This window comes from Bombus vancouverensis, chromosome 2, assembly GCF_051014615.1.
Source record: "Bombus vancouverensis nearcticus chromosome 2, iyBomVanc1_principal, whole genome shotgun sequence".
NCBI classification, from domain to species: domain Eukaryota; kingdom Metazoa; phylum Arthropoda; class Insecta; order Hymenoptera; family Apidae; genus Bombus; species Bombus vancouverensis.
The window spans coordinates 18,230,417-18,250,575 of NC_134912.1; the positions used below are offsets into that span (position 1 = coordinate 18,230,417).

At 38.1% G+C, this 20,159-nt stretch overlaps 1 protein-coding gene across 1 annotated transcript in view; it reads left to right on the forward strand.

Moving 5' to 3' along the window:
• Positions 1 to 20,159, forward strand: part of tj (Maf family bZIP transcription factor traffic jam) — a 78,792-nt gene that overhangs the window by 51,809 nt on the left and 6,824 nt on the right. The window lies entirely within an intron of this gene.

Sequence of the window (20,159 nt, forward strand, 5' to 3'; positions counted from 1 at the left end):
GGAGAGGGTACGAGAAGGATAGAAGGATGAAAATTCCGAGGATACGAGGATCTCGGTGGCGATCAATTTTCTAATTTGGAGATTTCTGCGTTGAGAGACGTATCGTCGAGTATCGTTGACCGGGACCCGATTGCAGGTACATGAAACGTTTGGAAATTTGTCTTAAGCAATTTGCTCTATACGTTGCGTGTAATGTCTGTATCGTATTTTAAGACGCTATTAGTCGATCGAACATCGAATAAACGCGTTTATTTCGCTGTATTGGTAGAGATGGTTTTATCGATCGACGAACGTGTTGACGACGAATCAATTTTACAATGAAAAGTTAAAAGTAAACGCGCCTTAGGTACAGTCGTGTACGTGTATTTATCAAATATCGAGGAATGTAGTCCCTTCCGAGGGAAGAATAACGATCCTTCGAATACTCGCTCTTCTAGAAGATCATCAATGAAAGCAATTATGTAATGTACCTTGGGGAACCGGGTCCCTGCAGAATCGAAGCAAAACGAAAACATGGGAAGATAAACGGCGATCAACAAAAAATCGCCTAACACCATCCGATTAATTACACCACATGTACGGTGTATTCCTGGTAAATCATCGTCTCCATTCAACGATCAAGTTTACTTCTCGCTGTCTAACGTCGCAGGAAAATGTTTAATCGCATCTATTCATAGAACGTTCTAGGATCGTCTTTTTATCGATTCCTGTCGATTCTCACGCGTTAAACGAAAACCTCTGATCTTAAATACTTAGTCGTAGAATTATAGTCCGTGATTGAAGCTAGGTTCGATACTAGCGGTCTTTTCACGCTGCTTAATTTCTTAACACTCGCGTCCTTCTCTTCCCTCGATTAGCCGATAAATTTGTCAAAGCGAAATTTCCAACGTGAGATCGTCGCGCGTTCAAGCCCGTTAAGTTGGTCGCAGAATTGCGAACGACGATCTACGTGCCACGAGGAAAAAACAAAAATACAGAGAGAGAGGGAGAGAGGGAGGGAGAGAAAGAAACGAATGGGAGTCGCGGTGGAAGAAGACTAAGTGGCCGAACGAGATCGAATCGGCTGGTAAATTAGACGACGATTGTTCGCTCGTAAGGACCGGCGAAGGCTACTAATCAGGAGCTTGCACTCGCCCCTCTTCAACGAAACGAGGCTGGTCTACTTCGAGGCAACTCCGTTCAAGTGAAGATCTCTTCTTTTCTTTTCTCTCCTTTGCTTCCTTCCCTCGACTCAAGAAGACTCGTGAAAGTCAGAACTGGCGCTAACTCGACTCCACTAACGGGCAATCAGATCGCCTCTGTTGGGACAACAAACTCTGCCACCCCCTCGTCTCCATGTGTCTCCACCCCCTTTTGCTTCGCTTGTATAGCTTATTTATCGAAGAAGTTAGCCAGGGGTTAAACAGCAGTAAATCCCAGTCTACGAGGAATTGGCATCGCGACTTAATTGCCTCGATCCGATTCCACGCTTTGAACGATTCGACGAGGATGATTTGTAACGTCCGTAAATGCTAGTCGAATCTTTGAACTGGGAATCAGATATTAATACTTGGTATGTACTACTATCCGTAACACCAAGTCAATTTCGATATGAAGATTCAATTGTTCTTCGTGTATATTCGTTGTTATATAATCGAGATTCGATGATTATTTGTACTTGATTTTTGAGGTTGATCTACATATCTATAAGGTGTCTACTTAGATCGTGTAAGCTGGTTTCAATCGGTAAAATACATACATATAGATAATAAAGTAACGTGGAAATTGCTGTAATTAAACAGATGATGTCTCAGAGAATACACATCCGATCATCCACAAAAGTCTTCGTACATTAAAAAGGCGTGTAAATAACACATAGTTACACTATAATATAACGTCGTATAACAACACATTTCTTTTGTAATGTATAAAGCAACAATAGAACAGCTTTCTAGTAGTAAAATTTTGCAACACTTTGTTTCGATAAAAATAGCCTCTTTACAGGCTGACTTTCGTGGATAACTGTATGTATGTTCGATGAGTTCCACGAAGAATTTGTTAAAACTAGAAAGGTATAACTGTTCTTCCAACTGTATTTCTTTAAATATATCCTCGTCTGCATTAAGGAGATAACGACAGGTAATATCAGAGAATATTTTGGAAAGGTATCTTTGTATTTTTTCTACGATGCTTAAATTAGAGAAAAATCGAACGTAACACGCGTGTAAGCGTCACCATATACTCGCTAGTGTCCGTAAAAATGTCTAAAATGTTGCTTTAGGGGAAGAATGATTCCTCAAATGCATATAAACGTAATTATCTACGTAACAAGAATTAAAGCGAAAGACGATTGACTGAAGAGCAAACGCATGTATACAGTAGCTAGGGCTTAACTGTGTAAGTACCGCAACCAGTTAACAACTAGGTTAATACTTGCTTTATTATGATGCGCGCAAGTCACGTGCTCGGGGGAATCCTCTCGAGACCTGGATAATATCTATTCGTCGGACGTGTACGGGGAATGTCAGCAGCTGTATCCGTGAACAATCAGATCGAGGATATCCTGCATCCCGATTTCCCGTAACCCTATGCAATAGACTCGTCGAGGGAAGAACTAAAGAGACGAGGGTGAATTACGTCGAGGCATCGACGATCTCGGTCTTATTGTCCCGTTTACACCAGCTTCTTATATCCAGAATTCTTTTCTCATATCCAGAATCAAGGGAAAATAGATTAAAACGAGGTGATTCGATCGTTCGATTTCTTCATTATTCAAATCGTTTTAACATAGATATATGAAGAATTTTGAATAAAAATTGTCCAAAGTCTATATGGTATACATGTATCGTTTATATCGTAAGTCGTCTCAGGATAAATCGCGTACAGTTTTTACTTTAACGCGGCTATGATCTTAAAGAATATAACGAACATTATTGCGAATAAATACTCTGACAACGAATATTTTTATACGTGGAATGATCGGACGTTTTCAAATGCAGTTTGACTGGAAAATCAAATAGAAAAATAGCTACCATTTAATATCCTAATATATTATACTAGATAACGATATACTAGACTAGAATTACTCCGGATAATAATTGTAGATAATATTGTAGTGACATATGCGTCTTAGGACGTTTCGACACGAAGATTGTCCAAAGTCTATGGTATACATGTATCGTTTATGTCATAAGTCGTCTGTACAGTTTTTACTTTAACGCGGCTATGATTTTAAAGAATATAACGAACATTATTGCGAATAAATACTCTGACAACGAATATTTTTATACGTGGAATGATCGAATGTTTTCAAATGTAGCTTTATTGGAAAATTAAATAGAAGAATATTTATATATCGATTCTCTTTTAGTCTTTCTTCCAACGTAGCTACTATTTAATATCCTAATATCTATACTAGATATCGGTATACTAGACTAGAATTTAATAATCGTAGATAATATTGTAGCGGCATATGCGTCTTAGGACGTTTCGATACGAAGATGCCTCACATAGTTGTTTTGCAACAGAGGATTAACACTGTACAACGCACGTAATGTAATAAACAAACTCTGGATAAAGCAATTGCGCTGCTACGTGCAACCTACAACAAGTTCAAACCTTCCGGTAACCCCCTCGATCAGTATAAATAGACGATCATGTTCTCCAGAAGTCAGTCAGTCAGTCGGACGAATTAATATCAGTATCGAATCGGTCGGTCGAGCGAATATTTATTTATTTATTATTGCTTAGTCCGTGCCTTTCGGCTTTGCACGAGCTTTCGGTTTTACATCTCTTTTACCTATTTCTCTTCTTATACAGGGTGGTTGGTAACTGGTGGTACAAGCGGAGAGGGAGTGATTCTACGCGAAAAAAGAAGTCGAAAATATAGAATAAAAATTTTTCGTTCGAGGCTTTGTTTCCGAGAAAATCGACTTTGAATTTTCGCTCGGTACGCGTGCACTTCATCGCGTCTCGTTATAACGGATCTCACTGTAAATTTAAAAAAAAATTAAAATTTTTATTCTATATTTTCGACTTCTTTTTTCACGTAGAATCACCCCCTTTCCGCTTATACCACCAGTTACCAACCACCCTGTATATCTACCTCCCCTCTTATCCACTCTATTATATCGCACTCCCTTAATTATTCTGTCTCTAAAACTATAGCAACTTTTGGGCTTTTACCTCCTTGCTGTGCTTCCTTATTGTTATTCCTCTCCATCTTGTATTGTCCTTCTCTTCTCTATTATTGCTTTTAGTTCCGTTAGTCCTTCTCCAGTCTCATTTAGTATCTTTTCTGTGTCCTTTCATCCTCCCGTTATTTCGCATTCTTCCATTACATGTCTCGGGTCTTCTTCTTTCCTTCTACATAGTCTGCATCTTTTTTCTCCCTCTTCTTTCCAATATTCCCTTGCTTTGGTCTAGTTTCCACATCTGAATCTTGCCAACATTCTTCTGTCCTTCCACTTCATCCTCCCTTCTAAGGGTCGAGCGAATAAATATAGCGAATCAGTCCAGCGAATCAGCATAACAATTAGTATCAGTACCGCAGTATCGCGCAATCTTATAACGAGTATCATCAAGCGAGTAACGCTTGCGGTTAACTTCGTATTCTACATTTTAAAATATCTGTAAATATAGTTGATTAAATTAACTCGTCTCGTTATTAATTTAACCAACAACACGTCTCACCGTGTCGTTAATACGTCAACTAACTTAGATAAAAATAATTATCTTTCGATCTATATTCGCTTACTTTCGAAAAAAAGCTATATCTGTGTACTACTGATAGCTACTATCTTACATTAACGTTGTCTTTTTCTGGCGAACATTCGAAAAGAATGTCAAATTAGTACGATATTTTATAGAGGAGCGCGATATAACGGAACGTGCGGAGAAAAAAGTCGAAGGGTCGATCGACTACAACCAAAACCAAAGAGGATCAATGAGCTATACGCGATTCTTTACGGGTCTAATTGAGCGCAGAGATAACGCGACCGATTCCTGCTGGGTAATAACGTTTCCTCCGCTTTCTTTAATGGCCGAACTAATCGCTGCTGGTACCTTAACTATACCTAAAGATATCTTACTCGTAAATCTACGTAGCACTTTAAGCAAATTTCCTAACACACGTATCTACGAAACAACGTTTAACTAATCACCTTTATAGATAAAGAGATTAGAACGTCGAATCAAAAATTTATATGTACGAAAGACGTACGAACGAAATATTGCAACATTGAACAGGTATATGATTGATCGATTGATCGACTGATTGGCAAGTTACAATTAGGTTGATTCTAAACGCAAGCAAAAGCAAAATCTTCACAGCTCGAGTACTAAGAGTGCAATGTATTCATCGCAACAGAAATTTAAAACACCTCGACATTAAATCCCTTTCTTTTTTTTTTATCAAAAAATCGATAAGAAATCACGATCGAACGCAAATCTGAGATCCTCGTATGAACAAAATATTTAAACGAAAAGGAGAACGAATCGCTGGAAAATTACAAAGATATACGTTACAATCGATCGATCTATATGAAACCAGGATTAAATTAGTAAATACAGCATAGATTCAAAATTGAAACCTTTACAACTTTAAAACGCGAACGCAACGTGTTTATCCAAAGAAGAATGGAATTACTTGGAAGAATCGAAACCATTTTTACGATTATACCGAGGACATTTATCCGCTTACGGGAATTCTAAAGATAGAAAAATACGCAGAATGCGATGTAAAAATACGTAAAAGTATATAAAATACCCGAACTCTGCTACTTTCTTACTGAAATATTTACCGTAACCGTGTTCGATTGCTTTTACAACAATACGAATTTTCATAAACATCGGAAATCTTCATACGATCGAAGCATCGGTAATCGAATCGAATCATTCGCGTGAAAAGCGCAGTTAAAGGAAGTGCATGAAGATGCCAGAACAGCAATGGCAAAAGTACGATCTCAGTGACTCATACGCACTCGATTTTATGTGACATATCCGATCGGTATTGCTAACCATCATTGGCTTTTTTCCACCAAGCACCACGGGGATAGTATGTAAAAAGACCATCAACGATTCGGCAGTGGTAGCATCCTGACGTTCTCCTGAGAGAGTCGTTACCGTCATCGTTCTCTTCGTCGTTCCCCCTTTACATACATATACGTACGTATACGTAGAAAGATTGGTACGGTGCAGTTGTCCTTCATCGATGCACCGACCTGTACCGATCGTACCGATTCGAATTTCCGAAGACGTACACGCCGGCAGTAACGGTAACTACCAGCTCGCGATTTACGATGCTCCAGGACTATAAACAACGGGTAAACGCCAGGTTATTACGTCACGATGCGTGGTACGAGGAGAGGAACGCTCGGGTTAGGTGGAATTGCCGCATCCGAGAGGTGTGTCCGTTCACCTTCTCAGGGTGGACACGTTCCCCTTGATATTTCTCCGTATAGCGTACGAGGTCGACGATGACGGGCTTTCTTGCGAATTTCTCTCTTACGGATCTCTGCCCGAGTGATCCTATATTCTAACGAGTAATCGAAAGTGGTGAATTATTAGGAAAAGTTTCTTTCGTTTCGTAAGGTGACAATAGATGAACAATAATTTCTGTTTTACATTGTTTTATATTTATATTTCTATTATCATGTTCGTGCATAATTCAGTAAACTAATATAAAACAAGAAACATTGTGCGTCTATTATTTCCTTATAAAACGAGAGAAACTTTTCGAACAACCTGATAAAAGCGAGACTAATTCGTTGTTGCGCAGCAGCTCGTTAAATTTGCCTTGGAGATGAAAATATACAGGAAGCACCTCGTCGTCTTGTCATAAACGAGAAAGACGCGAAATAAAAATCAGCGAATCTCGCGAAACTTGTCAACTTTCAAGTAGTATAAACGGAAATTCTGCGACCTAATTTTCGCTACTACGTCGAGTCCTTGCGAAACCTTCGATTTCGTTACGTTACGTTGCAAGCAAATTTCATATCGGATCGATGCAAGTTGTCCGCGGTTTCGGATACCAAAACTACCATTCGTGGCAATATTCCTCTGATACCGATTCTTCTTTAACTTTCGAAGGAAGCGCACCAAACAAGACACCGTTCATTGCCATCATTTGTAGGCACCGTACAAATGTATGGAAGGGTGTGCACAGAAGGAAGGCAACAGGACCTGAGAGGACACGTAAAGCTCGATCGCTCCAGATATATAAGTATTCCCGAAGGCGAGTGGCAATTTGTCCCGGTCATTTGGCGAGTCCACGGGGACTCCCTGACTGTAATCCAATCACTAGCCACACTCTACCTCTCTCTTCCCCTCCTTCTCTTTATCTTTCTTCATTCTTCTCCCTTTCTCTCTTTCACTCCGCATGTTCCTTCGTCCCCTGCAGTAGAAATCCTCTTCCTATCCAGCCTATATCCATCTTTGTTTCCGCTCTCCTACCATAGAACGACTCGTCAATCGTCATTGAGTCTCTAGCAATCCTGACTGCGTGACGACTGCATCGACTCCTCTGTACACGAATTCGGTCCCCGGAGCAGCGATGTTTGGCAGTCTACGCAACTTTACCTCGATAGAGGAGATAAGATTACTGCAAAGTTGGTAATTAGACGTGAAATCAAGTTGACGACAATTCGATGGATTTTCGTTTTACCGTTGGGGTTAACAGGGGCTTGCGAGAGATAAGAAAGGGCATTACGTATCGTAAAATAACCTGTTTAAGTTTAATCGTATTGAATAAGATATTTAAGAAAATATTATTAATTATCGAACGAAGTGGATCGAGTATCGTAAACAAAAGTTGCGTGGTATCGGGTTATTTACGAAGGGGAATATTTTATTTTGTAGGATAGCACGATTATACAGGGTGGTTGGTAAATGGTGGTACAAGCGGAAAGGGGGTGATTCTACGCGAAAAAAGAAAATATAGAATAAATATTTTTCTTTTTTATTTTTCCATCGAGACAACGATGTACAGTGAAATCCGTTATAACGTACCGCACGCAAATTCAAAGTCGATTTTCTCGAAAACAAAGCCTCGAACGAAAAATTTTTATTCTATATTTTCCACTTCTTTTTTCGCGTAGAATCACCCCCTTTCCGCTTATACCGCCAGTTACCGACCACCCTGTATTTATCGTAAGTAGGTAATTAGGTAAGTAGTATTGTAAGTAAAACAAGGAACGATCTCTGAGAAGAAATTTAAAGGAAATTAAAAGACAAGTTGATCGATCTTCATATTGTCATTAATTATATTCTGAACTCGCGAGTGAGTAAAATATCTTGCAATTTAGAAGTCGCTCGATATTTGAACTACACGGAGATCAAACCGATCACCTCCAGCGAAGTTACACTTTTGGTTTTCACAGGTTCAAACATCAAGTAGTATAAATTTCGATGAAACGAAACTACTTATTTCTATAGAAAAGAAATACTACCATATCGGAGTTATACAATTTTCTACACACCAAGTTGATCGTTTTGCATTCTGACAATGTGAATGGTTCTTCCGGTACATTTAAATTGTAAATAAATTCATAAAACGCGTTGTATATTACAATTAATATACGAAAACGTACACGACACGACATAAACTGTATTTGAATAACAATCTGAATAACATTTATCTAACTTTTTCTGCTCGAACGTTACGCAGCACTTTTATTATTCAAAGACATGCTATTGTTAAAAAAAAATAAAATATAAAACACCATTTGCTATATCATTTGCATCATGAACTATATCAAATCTGATTTACGAATAGTCGTTATAAATGGCAAAAAAAAAAGGTAAAATGATAATTTCAATAAATATTTCCTCGGTTAATATACAACAACAAAGAAGAAACGTTCGCTTAAAAATTGCACATGGTCCTTCGGCTTTATCTTCCTTCCACCAATGGAAAAAATACGGTTGAATGTAGAAATACGACGCATGAATTTTCACCAGAATCGTGCCTACAGGCGAATAGCATACGTGATCTTGATACAGAGGGGTTGTACGAAAAATTAGCCTTGTTGAAAGACGGCCCTTTATACTTTCGTCTTTCCCGGCCTTTTCCTCCTTTTTCCTTTAAACTGACCTAGCTCCCAGTCCAATATACCATGCATTCGGTTGACGTGCTTCCACACGAAATCTCTCACCTTCCTTCTTGTTAACGTACTAGAGCTTGCGTCGTTTATTCCATAAAGAAGTAGAACGCACGACGGGTAGTTTACGCGTCGCGTGTAAAAGAATCGAACGGCGTATGTTTTCTTTGCTAGCCAGTTTCCGAACGTGCAATCTATAAATTTCATTTTCACGATAAGCGACTGAAATAAAATTAAAAAATAAAAATGGGCTATAGATGTAGTTTGCAAGTCAGCCGACGTTATACGAAAAGCGAGTAAATATTAATTGTTTGAAATGTACGTGGGAATAAATATCCTGAACTAACGCGCAACCTAATAAATCTACGATGCATCGGAAATCATAGATTTGTCAAAACGTTGAAATGAATACACGCGAATTTGATAATTTACGGAAACCTGAAGAAAGGGAAGCCATAGAGTGGAACGTAGAATATAAAATACGTAAAACACGTAGAAAATGCGAATGGAAGAAAAATTGCTATGCCTATGCATCTCGAAAGGGATCAGTAATTTTAAAATCAACTTAAGTGCACTACGCTCGATTATTTTATTATTTACAAAAGCAACCGTTAATTTCTAACATTTGTCTTATTTTCCTTGAAATTCTTTGTTTTATAGTTCATCGTTTCTATCGGACAGAGAGCTATATATTCGCATCAGAAAAAGCAGAAAGTTCGGGGTCTTTAATCTCTTTTCAAAGGAACAGAATGTTCCATTCAATGGCCTCATCTGTTAGGTAGTTCCGGTACGTATACCGCGCGCAGATCCGGCCGAGCGGTACTGCAATTACCGTGCTGTGATTTAGGGCTCACCCGTTATAGTTATAGACCGGTGAGCTTTGATTTACGGTACCGCGCACGAAATTAATTTCAATTCGGTAATGTACGAATAATAGGCGGTCATCGCAGTTGCGAAAAATTATGCAGGCAAATCTCTGAAAAGTTCTTCCCTTTCTCTTTAATGCACGTTTATCACGTTAACGCGAATCGATCGTGCGCTTTACGCCATTCGATTTACAACACCCGATATCGTTATCATTTACAACTGTAAAATTAATCCTATAATGGTATTAGGTTGTCCGAAAAGCTTCTTTCCTTTCATAAGGTGATAATAGATGAATTTCTGTTTTATATTATTCTATTGAATTAGGTATGATCCATTTCGTTATATTGCTATTACGCTCGTGCATAATTCAATAAACTAATATAAAATAAAAAATATTATTTCTTTATAAAAGGAAAGAAACTTTTCGGACAACGTAATATAATTCGTGACAAAACTACTTATCGTTTGAAACGTTTTTCATTCCAGATATTACAGTTGCTATTATATTTTATGGCTCTTTAATACGTAAGATCTATAGAAAATAATAAAACCATCTTAATCTCGATCGTTTCGATCTGCGCATTTTCTTTAACGTAGGTGTCTTCGTGATCTTAACGCGAATCGATCCTGCTGCTATTTTACGTTTATATTCGAAATACAACTAATTCGATAATCATACAACTCGCGACGAAAGTAACTTATTATTTGAAACGTTACATTTATTGGCGTAAAATTTTCTTTGTCAGTACCTAGAAGGGAGATTGAAGTGGAAGGACAGAAGAATGTCGGCAAGATTCAGATGCGGAAACGAGACCAAAGCAAGGGAATACTGGAAAGAAGAGGGAGAAAAAAGATGCAGACTATGTAGAAGAAAAGAAGAAGACCCGAGACATGTAATGGAAGAATGCGAAATAACGGGAGGACCAAAGGACATAGGAAAAGCACTAAACGAGACTGGAGAAGGTTTAACAGAACTAAAAGCAATAATAAAGAAGAGAAGGGCAAACGACAGGAAGGAAGCACAGCGAGAAGACAAAAGTCCAAAGTTGCAATAGTTTTTAGTCGTTAGTTGTTCATTTTTAGTTTTTAATTTTAGTTTTTAGAGATAGAATAATCAAGGGAATGCAATATAATAGAGTGGATTAGAGTGGATAAGAAAGCTCGTGCAAAGCCGAAAGGCACGGACTGAGCAATAATAAATAAATAAATAAAAGAAATAATAAATTTTCTTTGTAAGCCGTGAACGTGCATGTAGCAATGCAGCGAATAGTGGAACGATTTTAAATGGGGCGAAACGCTCGTACAGGAGTTGATCGAACGCGTAAAATAAATTTCACTTTGAAAATCTTGTTTTATTTTCGAACTGATCGGTTCTGAGAATTCACTGCTACGCTTATAATTTTAGTTACGACACAGCTCGTCGAATAACACTTTGGATAGTACTTATTACTAGTACGTAGTTGAAATACTCTCTAATATCCATTACGGTGGAAAATTTTCACGTACATGCAGATGGTCGTGTTCGTTCATCGAGACTATGTGTGTTCAATGTTCACTCATCGTTCATTCAGGATTGTAGAACGATAAACGCGATCTAATTCAAGCAACGCGAGCGTACTCAGCGAAATTAGTTCTCTTGAAAACGAGGCCTTGGACGAGTCAACAAAAGAGGAACACGTGTATATTGTGCATTTTTTTCCTTCGTTTAATTTTACACAAAAAATCATCTCCTTCTACCGTTGTTTTTCTATATCTGACATTTACGAGTACAAAAGCATTTATTTCCTTTCACGCGAAATTCATAAAAATCTCCTCGTTAAAATACACCTTCAAATACATTTTGTATCTGCTCGATTCTTTTCAGCAAAATGTAATTGAACTTTCATCGTACGTCACTTCAGCTAATTTCATTATTTCTTGATCCTCTTCGAGCGCAAATTATTCTTCTCCTTCTTTTATTAGCCGATAGTATCGACAAATTGCGACACGATATGCAAACAAACGATTGAAAATGAATTTCCGCCACCATCCGCTTGCAAAACTTTGCAAAAAAATTCTTAATTCCCTGCAAAACTTCCTTCCACGCGAAATTTATAAAAATCTTCTCGTTAAAATACACCTTCAAATACATTTTGTATCTGCTCGATTCTTTTCAGCAAAATGTAATTGAACTTTCATCGTACGTCACTTCAGCTAATTTCATTGTTTCTTGATCCTCTTCGAGCGCAAATTATTCTTCTCTTTCTTTTATTAGCCGATAGTATCGACAAATTGCGACACGATATGCAAACAAAAGATTGAAAATGAATTTCCGCCACCATCCGCTTGCAAAACTTTGCAAAAAAATTCTTAATTCCCTGCAAAACTTCCTTCCACGCGAAATTTATAAAAATCTTCTCGTTAAAATACACCTTCAAATACATTTTGTATCTGCTCGATTCTTTTCAGCAAAATGTAATTGAACTTTCATCGTACGTGACTTCCGCTAATTTCATTGTTTCTTGATCCTCTTCGAGCGCAAATTATTCTTCTCCTTCTTTTATTAGCCGATAGTATCGACAAATTGCGACACGATATGCAAACAAACGATTGAAAATGAATTTCCGCCACCATCCGCTTGCAAAACTCTGCAAGAAAATTCTTAGTTCCCTGCGAAGATCTTTTCGATCGTTGAGAGTACGGGTGCGGTAATTCTCTGCGGCAACTGGTTTGCCCAAAGGCAGAGATATCCCGGTGCGGCGGTATCGGTCATCCGTGGCGCATCGAGTTTTCAATCGCGGCTCAATACCGAAATTAATTTCAATCTACTTGGAGGACACGGTAAGACGCTGGCCGGACCACGCTCCAATGATCACGAATGCGACCGGTAAGATTGAGCCGATCGAAAACGACCGAGAGAGAAGCTTCTTAGATCTCTGCGGTAGCTTTCGTTATAGATACATAAACCATCCCTCGTCGATGGATCGTGAGTTGGGGATAGTGGGTGGTGGTCGGGTTCGTAACGAGATTTGCCCGATGTCCACGAACGGTTTAAGCCCGGATCACGTTCAAGCGTTTAACCTTCTTTCTTCGCTTCGTCTTCAACGTAAACTCTTTCTCTCTTCAGATGTCTAACTATCTCTTTCTTTCTGTCTACAGAGATTACAAAAAATCTATGCACATGCACATTGTATTTATCGTAGCATTTACATCCTAATTAACTAGAATTAACTAGTACAATGGCTCGTTAACGTACACATTTGGACACTTATCGTAGGAAAATTTCATGCATGTAAAATATTCTGAAATTTTATTAACGCCGTGTCGAAACACGAACGCTTCGACTATATCGGTGAAATTTGTAACCAGTTTGAAAATGTATAGAAAAGTTGCAAGATATTTACTGCGAATATATATTTGGGAAGAAATTAAGAGATGTACAGTGATCCTATTCCGACTGCTGTAAAATATACGGGGTGGTTGGTAACTGGTGGTACAAGCGGAAAGAGGGTGATTCTATGCGAAAAAAGAAGTCGAAATTATAGAATAAAAAAATTTTTTTTTTTTAAATTTCTCCATCGAGACAACGATCTACTGTGGGATCCGTTATAACGAGACGCGATAAAGTGCACGCGTACCGAGCGAAAATTCAAAGTCGATTTTCTCGAAAACAAAGCCTCGAACGAAAAATTGTTATTCTATATTTTCGACTTCTTTTTTCGCGTAGAATCACCCCCTTTCCGCTTGTACCACCAGTTACCAACCACCCTGTATAATTGCGCTAAATATCTTGTAATTCCTACGTACATGCACACTGACCTGCAAAATTGCTACTAAATTTTCGCTGAAAAATTGCCGACATTTAGACAGCAGTAACTTGGTGAGAAAAAGAATGGCACAACGATCCAGGCGAGCGCATTTTGAAGCGTGAAACCTCGACTTTCACGATACTGAGCTCATTTTTTTCAATGATGTTTTCACATCATATAGCACCATATAAAGCGAAGCTGCTTTTTCTCCTTTAACATTTTACAAATTTAAACGTTTCTACGGAAATTACGAAATTTTATTCAAGACTAAAACCATCGCGGATTTAAAGATCGAAGCCTGCTCCGTTACTATGACTACTAGAAACTTGGTGTACGATTTCTTGTCACCGTTTTACTGACGTTTCAACAACAAGCATCCCGCCAGCATTTAGAATAATCCAAGGTACACTGCCAGGAGGTAGCAGGTAGTTAGTATGCGTGTAGTGTATGTATTTAGTGTGAGTATGTATTTAGCGCGCATATTTAGAGCGTGTTATACCGCAACGAAGAATCCAACAGAATCGGACGAGGATTTGTTTCGCAATTCACCGATGTGTCAATGAAATCTCCACGTGTCTCACGGCACACACGTAACGTACTCGTCGAAAGTTCGAAAAGTTCGTGAATCGCGAATTTTTGCCACATATTAAGATACTAAGTTAGTACGATCCACTGCTTCTAGTTCCGGAAAGAGAAACTATGACCAATTAATTAAGAACGCTTCGTTCTTCCATAAAACAGTATAATGAAATAATAATGAAACGAACCTGAATAGAACCTGATAAAAAAAAAAAAAAAACACCTCATTAGAAAACGAGGGCACGTTCAAATATTTTTTCTAGCCACTGTATCTATGCCGATTCTTTTTCCTGTCTCTTCGTCTATCCACGGTGGTGATTGGCCAGGCTCATTCCCTTCTTTCGCACAGAGGAGATAAAACGGATAGATCGCGCATGCACCGAGGAAGAAGCTCGGCGTACCGGCAAAACGCTTCCGTTGGGCCACGCGTATGATTTATTCCGGCGCGAAGCACCCACCAGAAATATCAGATACCCCTAATGAATTTCTAGACTGGTGTGCGTGCGTGTAGGCAGGAGGTATACGGTAGGGGTAGGCCAGCTTCGAAAGAAATATGGGGTGAACCGACGACACCGAGTACAACGCACGTCCTGACCGAAATATCTCCGCGCCGAGTGCCTTTCGTTGCTCATGTTAATGACCGTACAAACGATAGCCATCGGATCAGACATTCTTTTATGTTTATGTACAGATACGAATACTCGTGGTACGTGATATTTGTTCGCGCTACGTTCTTACTGGACGATAGCTTTTCGTTTGAAATAGCAAGTTGTTCGATGATGTAATCGTCGTGTATATCGTCGAACGACACGGATATAGTAATTTGTAAGGAGCTTCAACGTACAGAGTAGTTGGTTTTAACTGATTTTAATTTTTGCCAACCGTATGAAGCGTACACAACGGGAGATGTATTTGTTTCAGGCAAAACTAGCGCAAATCGTTTCATTTCCACGAAATTATCAGAAGAAACGTGTTTCTATTATTTGTAGTTAATAAAAAATAATGTTTCTCGCGATGTGAAATGAAATTCTGGTCCTGAAAAAAGTCGATCAACGCGAGATACGAGAATATCGTCGGAACTATGGTTTTTAATTTTAAAAGATTTTTAAAAATCTTTTTTAAAAGATGCGTTCGACGAACAGGTCGTTCTTTTTGGAAGAAGATATTTTACGATGAGCATAGGATTCTTTATCTAGCTCCAGCTACGAACGTTCTTTGGAACTTCAAGATTATTTTTATTTCTTCTCGCTCGGAATCGTACAGTGATGATATACCGAGCGTGTAAGTGGTATAACCACTGCAATACGAGTTCGATGATCTCTGACACGTAAATTTTTCAAAGTCACTATAGACTGTACATCATTTAAGATAGATTCGACGAGTGTTTCGTCTGTAAAAGTGCCGTTTACCTGCGATAAAGTCGATCTATTCTTGTCATTGTGATTAAATTTCAAAAGTTAGTTGTTCGTGCGACATTCTATAATTATCAACAATATTACATTGTATTTTATATTATAATCGCTAAAATAGGTCACAAAACCGTAGGTATTACTTAAAAAAAGAAGAAATAAGTACCGTGTTGGACAAAATGTTTAAGAAAGCGTTAAGAAGTTTGGAAGGAATTAATATTCGACAGTTTCTAATACATCGCTTTAAGAGGAAAGATTATTTTCTAGAAAGAAAAGAAAACCATCGATGAAAAAGGAGGAAATAAGATATTAAGGAACTCAAAACGCGGTTCGATGCTGAGAATTCAAGCGGCTAGGGCTGCTAAAAGATGAATGGCACGTGGCCCGCATGAGATTGAGAACGAAGAATATTCAGCACGGAATTTGCGAGAAATTAGGCGTGAAATACGCCGTGCGCTTCGAATATTTCTGCCACCGACAGATTTCGACTTTCCTGTCAGACACGGTCTTAGACAACCTATCGATCTGCCTTCGTATTCGCCGTGAACTCTGAATTCGTCGCGGTTCTTTTCTGCATCGTAACTCTCACACCCTCCTTGCAACCTTGGACAGCCAGAGAAAGTGTCGAAGTGATTTTAATCTTCTTTAGAATAGAAGCTGATAAGAGACACAAAAGGTTGAGACTTTTTGTATATCCGATACCACAGACACGATGAACCTTGCGAATAAAGAGGCGATTATTTTCTAGTTCATTTTCTAGTTCATTTTCTAGTTCATTGTTGTTGTCGTTCACTGTTAAACGGGTCAATTTACATTGCAACGAATTAATGTGAAACTTATACTTACGTATTCATGGAGATTAAAAAATAAATATGAAAATAAATAGATACGTGTAATTGCGTATTTTCTAGTTCTAGTTGTCGTTCACTGTTAAACGGTTCAATTTACATTGCAACGAATTAATGTGAAACTCATACTTACGTATTCATGGAGATTAAAAAATAAATATGAAAATAAATTGATACGTGTAATTGCGCATTTTCTAGTTCTAGTTGTCGTTCACTGTTAAACGGTTCAGTTTACATTGCAACGAATTAATGTGAAATTTATACTTACGTATTCATAGAGATTAAAAAATAAATATGAAAATAAATAGTTACGTGTAATTGCGTATTTTCTAGTTCTGGTTGTTGTTCACTTTTAAACGGTTCAATTTACATTGCAACGAATTAATGTGAAATTTATACTTACGTATTCATGGAGATTAAAAAATAAATATGAAAATAAATAGTTACGTGTAATTGCGTATTTACGTAGATACATATAAAACTGTATATTTTTGGCATATAATTTTCGTCATATTCTATTTTTAAATACCGAAAGAATTTAATAATATTAGCGGTTTCTCGCAAAGTTCCATCTTATTCGAGACATCGTACGGGTCGAATGCAAATAATATTCGGCAATACTTCAATTTTAAGATCCTCCAACACGTCGAAGTTAAAGGCAAGTGTCAATCTCAATAAACTCGTGACGGATCTATTCGAAATATACGCGGTTTAAGATCATGTCCGTACTTTTGCCATTACAGCCTGCACAAGACACACGCTTTGTATTCCGTCAGCAAAACCAATCTCCATAACGGAAACGTGTTGCCGGACTTCCCAGCCAGGCTGTTTCTGCTTTTCAGGCTGCGAATTTACGCGTCAAAATATATTTCGTCGTTCTACGTAACTTGTAAGATAAAAATTAGAAATTAAATCGTTCGAGTCCAGTTCAACCATCGAGACATTTTTTTAATTTAGTCAGGGAAGATTAAGGATAACAGAACTCTATATCTCGCGTAATTAAAGTTAATGATTTTCAATTAACGAAAATATCTATAATACCCATCATATCGAAGTCTCGTAGATTCGCATAAATAATACGATAACTTACCTCTTTTTACATCACAAAACACTTATTTTCGATGCTTTAACAAAGAAAGATATCAATTGGCCTCTCAAATGAAATAAAATAATTACATCGTAACCCTCAACAAATGAAATGCAAATATTTCAAATAATATGTAATCCGAATAATATTAACTAAATAATGTAGAAATTTTCACATTTCATGTTTCAACGTCTCAATTGTTTTAAAAGGTACATCGACTTGGAGAAAATAGTCAATCTTTGATTACATATCAACATTTATTGAAAATATATTCAAACATTACAATTTCTTTTACTACTCATCTTTCTGGTAAATTATCTATCGTAGAAAGATCGATGTTGAATACGATTCGAGAATATTTTCTAAAAACGACTTAAACTGAAAAATTCGCAGCACACGACGCACGAAAATGCCGAATGACTGCGACAACTGGGAAAGATTTAAATAATCATATATATCGAATGTGGCAATAAATCGCCTCGTGTCCATTCGGGCCCAGCTCGCCACCCTAACTACTGGCATCTATAGCAATGGGGTGGACCAGTGATATATGTCTTCTCTATAACAGCCAGAATCAAAACATCGTCCTCCCCAGCTACGGCGATGTTTGTCCTTCGGCCAGCGACTTCTGCGGCGGACAGTTGGTATCGGTAAAATCACTGTATTAATTAACAGTAAATTGCGGGTTACGGTAAAAACCGAATTTAGGAATTCCGATTACGGCTAATGTTATTCATTGATGACCTATATCCAGTAAAAGCTTCGAAGCTTCAACCGTTTTTAATCTCTTTTTATAGGATAACAAATATTACGGTACATTAATAGCAATTATAAATCGAAGGGTTCTTAGGACGTTTCTCGAAAAATGTCCCTTTTCCTCTCGTTTCATTTTTAGAATCTATAAACCTGACCGTGTGTCGATAAATTGACAACTATATATCGCGATAATTGGATAGAAGAAACAAAAAATTTGGCGAGGAAAGGCGTCCAGAATCGTTTTTTTTTTCTTTTTTTTAATATCACGCCGTTTTTTATTCAGATTAAAATTAATGTGTACTTTGTCGTCATTTCATTTTTCGCTGACAATAAACTTTACTCAACTTTGTTTGGAAAAATATTCCATCGGTATTACTGTCTTATTAACGAAATGAAACTTTGAACCTGAATATCTCAAAAAATAATTTCATCAGAAACGCCCTTATTCTTTAGAATCCTGCAATTCAATATAGTACTGTGTTTTATTCTACTACCTGTACATATCAATTGCTATTTAGAAGATGAATTTCCAAGTTTGGACGACTAATACCAGGGAACGTTTACGATTAACCTGAGCATATATAGTTTAAAAGATTAAGAGAAAAGAGACAGCATATTATAACTGAAACGAGACAAACTCGATGAGTTTATCATCCGTTTCAATCTATTCCAACATATATCCATATCGCTATTCGAGTCATCATCTTCGTCTCTTAAACAATTTCGCGAAAGCCATTTATTCATAATTCATGCACGAATGTCATCGTGAAACATATCACATCGTGACTAACGCTACATATTTTATTCCCAACTTTTGATAACGATCAAAATATAACATCCGAGCGCAGCGTAACGCTGCATAGGCAACAAGGATACGTGCATACTGCAGCAGATACTTGAGAAACGTGTTAAACCAGCATGCTATCCTTAATGCACTTACGAGACCACCGTCATTACCAGGGCTGGAGCAGCCCGACGTGCTGTATCTGGTCAGGAACAAAGTCCTGGCACAGAAGAGATTACGGAACACCACTGGACGCTGGCCACTTGACCGGTATTACAGATGTAATATCGTAAACAATGTCCCTCTCAACCGGAGCCACGTTTATATCTGCACAAGTCACGGCAGATCTCCCCCGGTACTGTCCAAACCACCGTGAACCACCTTGTTCTCCCTTCTCTATCTCCGCGTACAACCCTCTCGCGAACCCTTTGCAAACCGCTGCCGGTGTTTACTGATGAATATTCATTCTTCGGCCTGATACAGCCGTGAACAGAAAATGTCTACACATTAACCAGTGGCCAGACTGACCGCATAGCCAACACCCTCTTGCCGTTTTTATTGGAGAAGATCAGAGTTCGCGCGTACTCTGCTGCCAGTTTCGCCTCTGGTCTACATGCAAAGTGGTGTTAGAGGAATTAGCCTTAGTCGGGTACTCAAAATGTTCTCAGAATCAGAATATATACAGGGTGTCGCGGAATAAGTGGTAAATATGTGGCAGCTACCTGGACGCATCAAAGCAATTACTATTTATTAAAAGTTACAAATATAAACGAACATCCGATTGGACTTTGTTTTCGTGTTGCAACGAATTTTGTATCGCGATACATAATTCGTTCGTTCATTAAGGGTGTTGAGAATTGGACAAGGTTTCCGGGAAATCCGAGCAACGTCTGGGCATATGGAGAGAATAGCATAGTCGTTCTAACATTAATCTTACCAGGCCCAGCCAGAAATTTAATTGAAA